General features: G+C 51.1%; 1 protein-coding gene across 1 annotated transcript in view; it reads right to left on the bottom strand.

The window, feature by feature from the left end:
• Bdkrb2 (bradykinin receptor B2) overlaps positions 1-6,064 on the bottom strand; it is a 29,778-nt gene extending 23,714 nt beyond the window's left edge. The window contains exon 1 of the mRNA XM_031355897.1: positions 5,937-6,064. The gene's annotated coding sequence lies outside the window, so the exon portion shown is untranslated. The remainder of the gene's footprint in view (positions 1-5,936) is intronic.
• Positions 6,065-10,840: the final 4,776 nt, after the last annotated feature.

Genomic DNA, 10,840 nt, shown 5'->3' with positions numbered 1-10,840 from the left:
CTGGCTGTCCTGTAGATCAGGCTGGACTCAAACTTAGAAATCTACCTGCCTCTGCCTCCCAAGTGCTGGGATTAAAGGCATGTGCCACCATTGCCTGGCAGTTTCTAGAATTTTTAAGATTTTATATCAGCTGTTAACTCATATAGTACAGGCTGGCGATATAGCCTATCAGAGCTTTATACATGAGGGATTTATCAATATTAGTCTCTATTTGCTGAGATTTTCTGGCAGGCCTGGAACACACAGTTGATGTCTGTAACTGTAGGGGCCATGTCATGGGCTCCATTTCTACTGCCCTGCTAACGGCTGTCCTTAAACTAAGGACAGACATGAGAGTCCATATCTGCTGATTAATGCCAGGAGCAGAGAAATCATTCCTTTCCTGGATACGATAAAAACAGAGGCTGCAGAGATGGCCTAATGGTAACGTGCTTGTCACACAACCGTGACAACCTGAGCTCAGATCCCCAGTACCCAGGAAAGCCAGGCACAAAGGCACACATGTGCAATGTCAGAGGGTGTAGGCCAGGGGTCGCTGAAGCGAGGAACCCCAGATTCAGTGAGACCCTGTCTCAGACACTAAGGTAAAGAGTTACAGAGTAACCCACTCAGTTTTGGCCTTTACACACACGCACGCACACACAGAGGCACACCTGTGCCCACACACACACAACCTGGGTATATCCTTGTAATCCATATACAGAGGAGGCAGAGACAGGAGGATCCCCAGGTCTCCCTAGCAAGCCAGTCTACCAGCTGGCAAGCTCCAAGTCAACTGAAGAGACTCTCAAAATATGGAGCATAATGCGGGAAGGCACGCAAGGTTTGACCTGTGATCTCACAGGGGCTTGCATGGCGAGGACACATGAACACACTCATGCATACCACACGTGCGCACGTGTGTGGGTGCACACACAACCCACGCGTGAAAAGAACAAAGTGAAAAGTTCTAGTATACTTCTCATTTCCTCTGTGACTCTCTTCCATTTTCCCCTTTGAGTGAATTCATGAGATTTTAGTTCCTAGTAGTTACAAACTGTTCACCTTCTCTGAGGAGCCATTCCAAACACTCATTAAGCGTCTCTGTCGGGTTCCAGCCAGCTTTAGGGCCCTAGCTTCGACTTCAATTGGAAGCATTGAATCAAAAGTGCCTTTTCTATAATGTGGCCTCCCTACCCGACCCCGTTTAGTACATTATTTAGCATGGTGAGTTTTCTATTTGGCTGGAATACTTAAGAAGTTTTTTCGTCCTCTCCCCCTGCACCCCCCAAAGGACAAATCCCTCCTCAAAATCTTAGTCCGTGTAAACAGAGGCTGTTTCAAGGAATCGAACCCATACATCAGAGTCTATTTAGTAGAGGTGGTTTAAAAAAAAAAAAAAAACCCTCTCCAGCTCCAGGGCTCAACACTGAGCCAAGCACCACATAGTAGGTGCCCAGTTATTCCATTTTCATACACAGTCCCAGCAAGACTCTGAAGATCCAAGGATGGTTTGTTCTCTCTAACCCCACCCCTGCCACCCTCAAATGCCACCCCTGACCTCACCCTGACCCCATTGTTGCCCTGCTGGGCTGGCTACCTGATGCAGGCCTGGGTGTGTGATTTCCCCATTCCACCTTTTCAGACCTTATACCTACTGAGATACAGGGAAAACCAGGCTGCTGATACAGAATTCAGAAGGTCACCCAGACTGGTCTTATACTTGGGGCAATCCTCCTGCTGGGATTCCAGGTGCAAGGCCCCACCTAACTTGTCTTCTTGTCTATTCTTGTCTGCTTTGCTTCTGAGATTTCATTTATGTTTCTGCAAAGGGACTTGCAGGCCCTCGAAAGTTTCCAAGAGGACAGAAGGAGCACAGTGACCCAAAGCTTCCTTCCTGGTGTGATCCAGCCCTGTCACCCTCCTCCCTGAAGGCCACCAGGCTGTCTCTTCTCATCCCACGCCTTCCCTTTTCACATGCCTCCTGGTTTCCCAGGCAGATGCCCATGACCAATCGTAAGGACACACACAGACACTTCCAGTTATTCTATCTTTACCTCTGAGCATCTGTTGAGTTACCCTGTCTCAGCTTGCTTTCTATTGCTGAGAGAAAGATCATGACCAAAGGCAACCTGGGGAGGGGAGGGTTTATTTGGCTTACAAATTCTGGAACACAGTCCATGGCAGAAAGCGAAAGCAAGGAACTGTCAGCAACAGAGACTGAAGCCGGAACCATGGAGGAAAGCCGCTGACTGCCTTGCTCCTCCTGCTTTGCTCAGTTTGCTTTCTTATACAACCCAAGACCACTTGCTCAGGGGGGATACTGACCACTGGGTCCTTCCACATCAATTATTAATTAAGAAAATGTCCCACAGGCTTGCCTGCAAGCCAATCTCTTGGAGGCATTTCCTCAACTGAGATAATTTTCAGATAATGCTAGTTTGTGTCAAGTTGAAAAATAACCAACCACCACACTACCTCATCTTCTGAGGTGCTGGGAAAGAAATCCAGGACTTTACTCCTGCCAGATAAGTGCTCTGAGGTATAGCCCTGGCCCTCATTTTTTAAAAAAATCGACATATGAGTGTTTCTTTGTAGAATACATCCCAAGACTGATCGATGACTAGTCAAGTCAGAACAGTGGACATGCATCTCTCAAGCTAACACCTTGGTGTGTTGGGGTCCCACGTTTCATTGACATTTCATAATTCACTGTACGATACCACAGAAGCCAGAAGCCCTGCCCACTGGCTGTTCTTCAGCGGTGTAACTGCAGCACCTTCTCCTTCTTCACTTTCTTGGTGACTGGCCTACCAGAGGCACTGCTGTCGGAGACTAGGGCTGTCCCTGAGAGCTCCAGACTCTCACGGGGGTTTCCAATTTAAATTTTTAGGTAGTTTCTGATTCAGTTACTATTTATAGCTGAAGGAACCAAGGCTCCGAGAGCTAAATGGCTTGCCCTAGGCTACGTAGTGGGGAAGGAGGGATTCGATTCTAGCTTAGCTTCCGAAGAATGAAGAACGGAGAAAAGGAGAGAGGAGGGGAGGGGAGAGGAAGAGAGAGGAGGGGAGGGGAGAGGATGGGAGGGAAGGGAAGAAGAGAAGAGGGAAGGGAAAGGGAGAGGAGGGGAAGAGGAGAAGGGAGGGGAAGAGAAGAGGGGAAACAGGAGAGGGGAGGGGAGAGGAGAGAAGGGGAGGGGAGGAGAGGGGAGGGATCTCATTCTCAGTGGTGTTCCCTCTAGTGTGTGCTCTAAGGAGCTTTGCTGGGCTCCTCTGAAGTGGGGACAATTGTCCTTACCACAGTCAAACAGAGACTGAGAGTCTCCCGATCCAATCCGTAAGTGGCATCCTTGAGGTCTGGACCCAATTGTCCTACTTGTCCCTCCTCACTTTGACCTCTGACAAAATGGCAGGATCTGTAGGGTTCCACAGTTTTTTGACCTCCAGAGTCTCAGAGACCCCACCTTGGTGACAGAATCAGAGAGAGATGGATTGTTCACTTTGCTCTGGAATGCAGCCCTGGGCGTGTGTCTTGGGTGTCGGCTCCCCAGAAAACCAGGAAAGCTTGCCTTGTAACCCCTTTCATAGAGGGAAAATGAAGGGCTGAGGACATTCTGGCCAAGGAGCACTGACTTGGATAGGTCGTAACAACAATAAATAGGCTGGGGTTCTGGGAAAGCTGTTTTCCTCCACCTGAGAAGGGGATTGCTGGTCTTAGAGCCCTCCTGAGATGGACCAGGAGGGCAATGACCAGCTTCCCGATCCTGAGATGCACACTGGTCCCAGCATGCACACTAAGATAGTTGTTTATGGGTTGGGGATTCCTGGGCCAATACACGCATGCTGGGAGTGATCACTTGGGTCTCTGGTGTCAATGGGTTCTTATCCCTTAACTCATGACCTTTGACTTCTTAAAGCTAAACAAAGCCCACCTGATCCATGAGCTTTCCCTGAGAATAGCAGGGGCCTCCCTCCCTCCCTCCCCCCCCCTCAACACAGAAAACTGAAGGGGAAGGTTCTGAGGCTTCTCACCTAACCCCTGCCCTGTCCCTCCTGACCCTAATATATTAGGAGCTTTCTCCAGAATGTCACGGAGTCGCATTGGGAAGCTCACAGGGTCAGCTTCCCAAGCCAGCAGCTTTAACTTAGCACCAGGCTGCATGTTCTCAGTGCTTTCTGTGTGAGCACTGCGGTCCATTCAGCAAACCCTTCATTTATTCAGCAAATAGCGACCATGGGACCCAGTTCTAAAGCAGACAATTGTCTGTCCCATAATTGGATATAGGGGTGAGGGTCCCACTTTCATTCTGGAAGCCCAGCCCCTTGGCAATCTCTACAACTCTCCCTTAGCCTATGTGGTCCCTTACAGGCCACACCTGAACAGCAGAGAGGGGTAGCGCTAATGTGGCTCTTAGACACCCTGAAATTCTTGTCCATCTGGTCACTCTGTTAGCAGAAGTCGCATGATCCAGTTATTCTGGGTTTGATCCCCTTTGCTTGGCATCTGATGGATCCCCCTGTGGAGCAGCGTCCTTACAAAGGCTCAGTCAATCCATCTTTTCTTTTTTAAAGATGACAGAGCCTGCCTCCCATGAAGTTATGGGAGTCCCTTGGCAATGTAAGAAGGAAACTGGTGAAGTTGTGGCCTCCTCCTGACTCAGTTTCCCCATCTGTGCTGGGGGCCTTGCAGGGTGTGATTGCAGGGGCCTGCCTTTCTTTTCTTCTTTCTTTCTCCCTCTTTCTTTCTTTCTCTCTCTCCCTCTTTCTTTCTTTCTTTTTTAAAAATACATCAAGCGGCAGTGCACAAGTTCAGGGTAGAGCTGTCATGGACTCCTAGGGTCCACTGCCAGGCAAGCACACAAGCTTTTCCATTTTTACTATTCTCTCCAGCCCTCCTTTTCTGGCTGTTCCTGCTCGGATCCAAGCCAGAGGAAAAGAGCACACTCTGCTCCCTGAGTCTCAGGACTGGACTGTGGGGTGTTCCCATCACCCACCCTGCTGTTAGGGCACAGAGGGGCATCAGATCCTCTCCAAGCCCTTCTCTGACACAGAAGGGCCAAGAATTGTGGCTGGCTGGCGCAGCACCACACCCACACCCAGCAGAGCTCCTGCTTCCTGTGGACGGCTGGAGAGCCACAGGCAGCCTGTGACTCAGGAAGGCACATTCTAACCTGCCTAACCTGCGAGCATCACTGCTGCACCCAACACAAGGCCATGGAGCTACCAACCAGCAACCGGGGGAACGCAAACTGCACACGTGGCACGTCCTGAGGAGACCGCATTTCTGTCTGCATTAAAAGGAGCCATCGAGTCTTCTTTGTGGCCCTGGTGCCGAGATATAAAACCTTCACCAACTATGTCACCCACGGGGTAAAAGCAGAGTTGGGACTTGAACCCAAGACAACACACAAAGCTCACTCATAACCACTACTTTGATGGAAGACCAGGGCAGGGGGAAGCTAAGCATTTGTGAATTAAAGCTGCCAGCATTGGCCCAGATGAGGCACAAAAGACAGTGGGGACAAAGTCTCCTCTCTGTCTTAATCGCCGCTCTGAGGAGCAGCCAAACACACTTTGCAGACAGAGAAAACAAAGCTCAGAGACATGACAGAGACTCTCCAGGAGTCACAAAATACCATCAGTGGCCCAGGGAATAAAAAGCCGGACTTTGGGACACCTGTCCTGCTGCCTGGCGCTCACTGCCTTAGCCCATGGCTTATACGTGGAGCCTATATAACTCGAACCGCTGGTCGCTCACGGGGCGCGGGGTGGGAGGAGATGAGGTGGAACAGGCAAGGCAAACCCCTTGCCTGTAACTATCTGTAACCCTTCCTCAAGTCATTTCTCAGATCTAGGGGAGGAAGGAATCTTCCTCCAGTTCCCCAGGACCATAGAACCCCTGGCAGCCTGGGACTCTGTGCTGGGATCTCCATGAACGAGCTCTTGCCGGACACTCACCTTTTCTCGAGCGAGCCGGTTCGGTGTTGTAGGGAGTCCCCCGGTCCAGGTCCAGCGACGGCCTGCCACACCGTTCCCAACCGTCCTACTACCCACTCTCCTGAGGAGCTGAGCTGGAGTGGCACGGGGAACAGCTCATCTTTCAAGGGCTGGCTGGTGATGTCATCACTCTCCTGGGCACCTCCCCCCTCCACCTCTAGCCCGGATCAGCTCCTGGCTCCCTCCGGGATCAGCAGCAGTTCCTAGCTGTGGTGCTTTTGGACCTCCTAGCTGCCGAGGCCAAATTGGGATGGCCACAGGTTGTCCTCCGTTGGCGCAGACCTTAGTTGGGTCGGGGAGCCTCGGCTGGCAAATGTTTTCCCTGAAGCTCGAACAGCCACGGGGACCACGTGAACGCCTGTGTTTAACAACACTGTTTACCATTACTGGGTCTCCCGAAGTGATTGTTTTGCAACCGAGTTTTAGGTGCAAACAGTGGGCATTTACGTGGGAGGTGTAACTAGAAGACAGCCAGTTGGGCTGGGGGGGGGTGTCCTGAACGTGTCTTTTATTTTGCTTTTGCGGTGCACACCTCCCAAAGGTGCTGAGGCAGAAACTAGGATACATTTCAAGAGAAGGGACACACTGCTGGACAAGTCTTTGAGGGAGCTGTGTGTGTGCTGGCTCCGGCCGGACACGGAATTCCTCTGGGGAATTTAGTAAACGATTTCTTCCTCCCCTGCTAAGCTCTGGCTCTTTTCATTTGCTTTGAAGATCTGCTAAAGACCTACTGCAGAGCCTAAGGACCCAGGAATGCACAGGGACAGAGCTCCAGCTGCTGTCCCCCTGTCCCTGACACACAGGGATGGAGGCAGCGGCAGGGGTGGTGAATCCAACAAAAGCTATGAATCCCCTGAGATCTAGTCCCAGCGCTTGGCTTCAGACTAACTGAAGTGAGTCAAAGCTCTTGTGATCTGAGTGCCCCATTGCCCCAACTGCACCTCTGTCTGACCTGTCTAACCATAGGGAGCTTCTGAGGCCTGGGACCTCTGGTCCACTTGGCTGAGTGAGCCTTTGACCAGCCTAAGGCTGAATGTGATACTGTGTGCCTACCCTCTCCTTCGAGGGAAACCACATCTTCCACCATAGCACTGAAGGGTCACAAGGGAAGGGTCCCTCATGAGCTTTGCAGAGCAGACAGAAGCTGGGCAGAGATCCACCGAAACCGAGGCGACAGGATCTAGAGTCAGAGGTCTGCCTAGCTCTCCATATTGAGATGCAGCCTCAAAACTAAGAACAAAAAACCCCCAAAGCCCCACTATGTTGTCCCCATTCTGTAGTCTCGGCTGAGTGCTGGTGGGTCTGGAGTGGCTGGCTCAGCTCACGTTCCAAACTCTTCCCTACTGGGTTTTCTGATGGGAAGCACCTGACCTCGTCACCTTGAAGCCAGATACTCAGTGGCGCGGAAGAGTCCCATACCATGAGAATATCAGAGTTGATCATTCCCAGGCTAGCTAGCCCCATCTGTCACCCCCACAGAAGCTGCCCCTACTGGTCTGGCTTGCTGTCATGAACCCTAGTGGGGCACTGGGAGAAGTCTCTTGTTGGATAAAATAAGCCACCAAGATTGTGTCTCTATCTATCAACCTGGAGTTACATTGTGTCCATCTGTCAGATGAATCCAGAAGTCTTATAGACACCCACGCCCCTGTTTATTGACACTGATAGCGAGCTGAGCCACCTATGTCTTTATACCACTCCCTGCCTCTTTCCTCTCTTCCTCCTTCCCTCTTTCCTCCCTCCCTGCTTCTCCTCTCTCCTTCTGTCTCCTTTCTTCTCCCTCACTTGTCACTCTCTCCTTTCTCCCTTACGCCCACTGGTTCATCTAGCCACCGGTTCAGCTCAGACATTCATAGCAGCAGAAATGAAGGGATGGGAGCACGTCAGGCCAGTCCCTAAGGGCAGAGCAGGCTGTGCAGTCATTTCAAAGCACTCCCTACGAACTGGTAACTGGTCTTCTCTGGCTTTGGCCACTTTTCACACTTTGCTTTTGCTCTGAGCAAATCTAGCTCAACTCTTTCCAAAAGCTCTCTGCCTCTGACATCCTCGGCACGATGTGTGCTTGTGTGGGGGCTACAAAGGGAAGCTCAACCTGGGCAGGCCTCCAGCCTTCAGCCCTCTACTGGATTAGGGAGGACAATGGAGGAGGCCAGATGTTCCTGTGAAGCCCCCGTAGCCTCTTACCCAGCCAGGGCCCTTCACACAACATGCAAAGTTCCCCTGTGCCCCAGTCTCCTCTCTAGTACAGTTTCCAGCCGCCTAAGTCCTCGGTGCCTTAGCCTCAGGATGCCCTCTCAGCTCCCAAGTATGTCAAGATCACATTCAACTTTGGGCCTTTGCACTGGCTGTGTCTCTGCCCTGGATGGTAGTCCCTGGTTTCTGGAAGGCTGCTTGGGGACACCCAATATGCTTGTGCAGGCACCATGTCCCATATGTGTTCACCAACTCTTGTATCTCCTATACCAGCCAGGGGGTTTTGGTGAGCTAAGAACCCACCAGTAGAGAACCCCATCTTTTACAGGTCCTTATCCTGTCTGGGTCTTTCACGAGTGAATAGCCCAGTTACCCTCTGAGACCCAGTCAGACTCCTCAGTCTCTCCCTGTGTCTTCAGGTGCAAGTGCAGCTGAGAAGATCTGATACAAGGGCCTGGGAGATGGCTCAATGGGAAAAGCACCTGCCCCACAAGCGTAAGGACCAGAGTTTGATACCCAGGATGCGTGTGAAAGAGATAGATGCTGCCGTTTGTGTTTTAACCCCTGCACTGGGGAGGAGGGGAAAGGTGGGTCCCTGGGGCTCCAAGGCCAGCCAGGCTAACCTACTTGGTGAGTTCCAGGCCAGTGAGAAAACTTGCCTCAAAAAAAGAAAAAGTGGATTGTGCCTTTCAGAAAATCATCATAACAATGATAATTGACCTCTGGCCTACCTGCATGTACACACCTACATGTTCAAAACCTGAGAGTAGACATAATGTGTGTAGTTCTCTGTGGTTTGAGCTCTACCAAAAGATAAAAATTGAAACACCCTGTGGCTTAGTTAGGGTTTCCATTGCTGTGGAAATGACACCATGGCCACAGAAACTTTTATGAAACAAAACATTTCATGGGGCTGGCTTACAGTTTTAGAGATTCAGTCCATTATCATCATGGTGGGAAGCATGGTAGCCTTCAGGCAGACATGGTACAGGAGGGGCCCAGAGTTCTACATCTTGATCTGAAAGGCAGCCAGGAGGAGACTGGATGTGTTTCACACTGGGCATAGGTTGAGCATTTAAGACCTCAAAGCCCTGACCCACAGTGACACACTTTCCTTTACAAAGCCACACCTTCTCCAACAAGGCCACACCACCTAATAGTTCCACTCCCCATGGCCAAGCATTCAAACACATGAGACTGTGGGGGACCAGAGCGTGTGTGAGTCTTTGTGTATAGGGGTGTGTGTGATATATGACTGGCTTCTTATGCAACATGTGTGATATACATTCACCATGCATCACGTTACACATGCTGTCTTAAGCTGTGAATTTCTCCTGTCTCTGCTGGTTTTAATGCAGATTTAGTGGAATGTCATGATGAGGCTCAAATCCGGACCTTGGTTGATGAGCCCTGTGCCCAGCTCTTCACCAGCTCTCCCTTTCCCATTGCCTAGATCCTTCTCTTCCTTTCTTTCTTGGAGGTTGACCCCAAAACCTTAGGCACGTTAGGCAAGGGTTCTGCCATCCATTGAGCTACAGCCTTCAACCTTCTGCTGTTTTCCTTACCATGACACCCCTCCTCCATCAGCCATGGTTTTTGAGCAAGGGGCCCTGATACATAGTATGTGACATCGAGGCCAACGTCACCTGTTTTCCCCTTCTCGGCCCGGGACATTCCGCCAGCTCTGTACTGTGTTCTGCCCTAGAAGAAAAGGCGCCCCAGAGCAAATCTTCCCTCTTCTATCCCTGTACTTAGTATGAGCTATACTTAGCATAAGTGGGTGTCCAGTGCTGAGCAGGCCCCTGAGCAGGATACCTGTGACAGGATGGCTGGCCATTGATGTTACAGGAGGTGCATCTTCTCTCAGAGTCTAAAGCAGGTTCTCGTGAGGATAGAAAGCATAGGTCACTCTAACCTCAGACTCACTTTGAAGCCCTTGGGCCGGGTACCCCCTCTTCCATTTGGGATCTGGAGGAGGCCTCCAGGATGGTAAGTTACACTCACACCTCAGGAGCTGATGATGGGTGACACCAGGGAGAAGGGGTGAAATTACCAAGGTTTGGAAGGGACTCCCCCACCTCTGACATCTGTTCCTTTTGCACTTAAAGACTGAGATGTGTCCACAAGTCTGTTCTTGCCCCTGAAGCAGTTATGCCTCATGGTTTAGGGATTCCTCCACACCAAACAGATATGCTGGGCCCCTTGCCCACCTCCCTTGCCTTAGCACTGAGGAGACACTCTGGACTCCTTGCCCAGGCTTAGGAATGGAAGTGAGGTTCTAGCGATTCCCGGTGCAGGGGTAAGGTGGGACTGTCTTCTGTCCACCTCTTCTGCTTCCCTGGGAGGATGATGCAGGCATGTCCCTCTGAGGATGGTAGAACCATCAATGGCAAGGCGCCTCAACACCAGTCAGTCGCTGTACTTCCCAGCTCCATCTGGCTTGTGCTCTTGCCAGTAGGCAGGGAGAGGCACAGTTACTCACTTCCTGAGACTGGTCAGTACTGGCCAGGGCCTTTCTAAGCTGGGAAGGACTACATAGGGGCAGACAGAGCTGTTTCCCAGCATCTCTCTGACCCTTCCTCTAAGCCTGATGCTGCTTGGGAGTACCAGGGAGCTGATCTGCCTAGGTCCTCATACCATCTCTTCCCTCATATTTGGGATCTTCACCCAGC

Source organism: Mastomys coucha, unplaced genomic scaffold (genome assembly GCF_008632895.1).
Source record: "Mastomys coucha isolate ucsf_1 unplaced genomic scaffold, UCSF_Mcou_1 pScaffold6, whole genome shotgun sequence".
Lineage (NCBI taxonomy): Eukaryota > Metazoa > Chordata > Mammalia > Rodentia > Muridae > Mastomys > Mastomys coucha.
Note: the sequence above shows the minus strand (reverse complement) of the source record. Positions and strands in the feature narration are given on the sequence as shown.